Source organism: Palaemon carinicauda, chromosome 35 (assembly GCF_036898095.1).
Source record: "Palaemon carinicauda isolate YSFRI2023 chromosome 35, ASM3689809v2, whole genome shotgun sequence".
Taxonomy (NCBI): Eukaryota; Metazoa; Arthropoda; class Malacostraca; order Decapoda; family Palaemonidae; genus Palaemon; species Palaemon carinicauda.
The window spans coordinates 26,393,043-26,397,912 of NC_090759.1; positions in this window are offsets into that span (position 1 = coordinate 26,393,043).

Consider the following 4,870-nt stretch of genomic DNA (forward strand, 5'->3'; position numbering starts at 1 on the left):
GCACTACCCAAGAATACAGAACAAGGGTTTCATTTAGGAGTATCCTTCTCCTAGAAGAGCTGCTTACCATACCTAGAGAGTTTCTTCTACCTTTACCAAGAGGAAATGGCCTAAGGAAAATTACAGTGAAGTAGTTAACCCTTAAGTGAAGAAGAATTGTTTGGTAATCTCAGTGTTGTCAGGTGTATAAGGACAAAGGAGAATCTGAAAATGATATGAAAGATTATTCGGTGGAAGTGTAGGCAAAGGGAAAGTGAACCGTAACCAGAGAGAAGGATCCAATGTAGTACTGTCTAGCCAGTCAAAGAACCCCAGAACTCTCTATATATTTCTTTCCAGTCGTGCTGAGCGGCATTGCCTAAGTAAGACTACTCTGTATCTCTCCGTACCTCGAGTAAGGGGAGTGTAAATAGTCATTCCCTGGTTAAAGAGGAAAGGTTAAATCTGTGTGTGCATATCGATTTAAATATTTAACAATCATATTTGACGGGTCGCATACACTAGTAATGGTATATCTTATACCGTGCTTGATAGATTATGAGTGTAGCAAGCAAACCTATTCACTGAAAGACGGACAAACAGCAGGAAAAACTACTGTCACTCCAACAGCAAAAAAAGCTATTGTCACCGGAACAGATAAAAAATCTATTCTTACCCCCAAACAACCCCCCCCCCCAAAAAAAAAGACTATTGTCACCCCCGACTTATTGCAGAGATGTTAAATCAAAATAAAAGCAGAAGTGAATCACGGACAAACAAAATCTCAAGGCAAAAGAGAAAGACTTTACAGACAGACAGACGAACCACCTCTCTCTTCGCCGTCACCACTACTTTCAATTAATTCTTCAAACTTCGTCAGCGCCTGACTGTGAAAGCGTTGATCTAATTGTGATAAAGTTTTAAGAGAGAATGCTCCCGGTCTCAATCAACTTCGGGCTCTCTTTTTGTCAAGGAGAAAAACGGATTCGTGGGGGTTGAGGGGGGGAGGGGAGGTTGAAATGCTCGTGTCAGGTGACTGGACTAGAGGAGGAAATGTAGTGGGGGGTGATCTATAATTTGGGTTAGGATATGTCAGCAGTCATGATAATGATAACTTAAATAAACAATAAACATCTATGCATAATCAACAACACACATAAACGACAGCTGAATCAGCATTTTGCGTATTCGTTTCAAGGAAGGAAAACAATATCATTTAAAGAAAACTTGCCAATATCTGATTTTCAAAATCACAATTGCTAATTTAGAGAGAGAGAGAGAGAGAGAGAGAGAGAGAGAGAGAGAGAGAGAGAGAGAGATTCTTTGGTATTACTACAGTAATTAGAGGGTACTATGCAGCTACAAGTTGACTGAAAACACTAACTCACAAATAAGATAGAGAACTCCAGTTTTGGCCTTATGATTATTTTATAGGTTTCTATCAATAGGAAGGATAAATCAATTTAATGATTGTAAAGCTAGAGGATTTCACCGTGATCACGCAAACAGCCGCATTGATTTGCAGCACTTGTTTCAACAAATGTTTTAACTCAATCTACATGGTATTATGTATAGTTTAACTTTTCACTAAGAAAAGTTATAACTACCATATTAATTATAATAGTTCACTAACATGTGAAATGTTTTTTTATAATGCATTACTAATGGATACAATGCTAATTCCTTTATGCTCAATTCATATGGTATGTAATGGTAACTTTTAAGTCCTCATAATTACAACTCGCACCCGAAAATTAAGTTTTTTTTTTTCATCCAACACTTAAAGGTTTAAAGGTAGCTCATGAATGGTAGAGACAATGGGCTGTGCAAATGCCCTAGAGACTGACCACATATAAATTAGCGCCCAAGCCCTCCAAAGCGAAGACCAGACAGGGCCAGGCAATGGCTGCTGATGACTCGGTTGATGGACCTATAGGATCCCCTAAATCGCCCCCCCCCCCCCTTCCTTTACACATATGGTGAGGATACAGACACATCAAGAAACTATCCTATTTGTCAGTTAGTTCGCATTTAAAACTAGGGTTGTACCTTAGCAAGTAATAATAATAATAATAATAATAATAATAATAATAAATTTTCATAAAACAAAGAACAGAAAATTTACTTTTTCTAAGTCATTACCAAAAAATTGTAACTGAAAGCCATTCTTTTTTCATTTACGGATCTTGAGTCTTTCCTCAAAGGGCTTATTTAGTAATGGCCATTCGCTCCAAAAGAGTTCCAAAGGTAAATCTCAGGGCATTCATGATTAAACATATATATATTACTAGATAAGCTCTTAGAGTAAAGACTCTAGTTACATATAAAGAAAATGAGTGGCTCTCAGTTATGCTTAAACTAGTGTAAGCAACACGTCAAAAATGACATAAATATTCAGATATGCACGTGCACAAACACGCACCTCCCTCTTACCAGGGTATGACTACTACTCCACCCTCTAGCCATGGGACATGTAATCTGAGCGTGATCGGAATATATATATATATATATATATATATATATATATATATATATATATACATATATTACATATATTACATATATTATACATATATACTATAAATATTTATATATATATATACATATATATATATATATATATATATATATTATATATATATACTATATATATATATATATATATATATATATATATATATATATATATAGACACTTGCTCTTCATTATTATAGGGGAGATGGGAAGGCCTTGAAAATTCCATTGTTCTATATTTTTCCCAAAAATCAAAAGCGAACTAATAAATAATTCACATGTTATGCAAGTGCGTGTTTGTGTACGAGCGTGTGAGCATCCTAATATAATCCCAAGAGACAGAATCAACACCATCAGACTTGTATTGTAAATTTTCTTTTTAGTTACACGGCGCAATCAGATGATATCTAAGAATACTCCTACACAGTTTGATAACGAAGGTAAATCTTTGATTGGATCATATTCTAATAGGCTCAGGAATACCATGAGCTCCAGAGATTTCAGTCCCTTTTCGTTCGTTGAGTTCGGCTATATGGTCTCAGGGAAAAGAAAGTTATAAAATCTGGTAATTAACTCTCTGGCCATCTGTGCCGTTGGAGATTCTAAAACTTTTAACAAAAGAAAAAAAGATAAAAGGAAAAACGTGCAGTATTACTGTTAGAATTTCTCTTTACCCGACAACATGAAATTTTAAAAACCAAGTATACGACGGGAAAACAGCAAGACTGGGGTTCGAGTCCCGCTCAAAATCGTTAGTTCCTCTGGTCGCTGTAACCTTGCCATCCTTGGGAGCTAAGGATGGGGGGTTTGGGCGCTGATCTTATGTATATATGGTCAGTCTCTAGGGCATTGTCCTGCTTGATAGAGCAATGTCACCGTCCCTTGCCATTCATGAGTGGCCTTTAAACCTTTCAATAGTATTTTCGAATATTTTCCTGAATTATTCTAATGAATAAAAAAGTGTAGTTTTACTATGGGAACTTATCTTTATCCGACAAAATACAATTACAAAAAATTAAACGAGAAACTTAATGAAACTGCATTTTCGAGTATTTTCCTGAATTAGGACTCCTAAGAAAAATAAGAAAAGTGTAGTTTTACTATTAGAAATTCTTTTAAACCGCCAAAAAAGAAAAAAAAATACAACGGAAAAATTATATGAAATTGTATTTTCAAGGTCTTCGTAAATTTTCTAAATCTGATTAGCCTTCATGTAACGGAGATATCTTAATATAATATAACTTCCAACGTAATAATACGTCAAAGGCAACTGAGATTTTAGTTCTATGCTTTTCATAACTTTACCTTAATGGCGAAAGTACGTTGATGGCAATATCAAATTGTTATAACTTCCATGATGAATACATATGTAATATAAATGTATAAATTTATGTTAAACAATTAAAGATCTACACTTTAGATAGATGAAACTTTCGTGGTTCCTAAATGATAAAATATATATATTAAAGTTCTAAAGTCTAGATAGATAAACTTTCACTGTTCCTAAATGATATACTTCATATATATATATATATATATATATATATATATATATATATATATATATATATATATATATATATATGTATATATATACATATACATATATATATATAAAATTTATATATATGTATATATATACATATACATATATATATATATATATATATATATATATATATATATATATATATATATATATATATATATAATACATCTAAAAGGGCACTTAACAAAACCATTACACTCTTGATACTTCTAATTAGGTCATAACCTTGATATGTAAATACATACCTTAAACATTTTTCGATATATGATTTCTAACAATGAAAAAAAATAAATGCAAAACTTGCAAGTTCAGTTTGACAAATTTGAGTGGCATTTGCATTTATACACCATAGAGTGCAAATCAATTTGAAGGAAAACTAATTTCGATTTAATTACAAACACAACTTTGAAATGATCATGGTTAATTGTTTCTGTAACGAAGCAAGGTCTATGATAAAGTATAACTTATATAAACGATATCACTGTTTCAATGTAGCTATCAAGGGATTTGTACCTAGAATTTGTGACATATTTGTAACTAAATTTGTGATGTATTCCTAACTAGAATTCCTGACGTTTTCGAAACTACAATTTGTGATTGTAACTAGAATTTGTGAAGCATTCGTAACTAGAATTTGTGAAGCATTCGTAAATAGAATTTGCGACATATTTGTAACTAGAATTTGTGACGTATTCATAATTAGAATTTGTGACATATTTTTAGCTAGAATTTGTGATGCATACGTAACTATAATTTGTGATTGCAACTAGAATTTGTCAAGCGTTTGAAAATAGAATTCGTGACGTATTGGTAACTAGAATTTGTGAC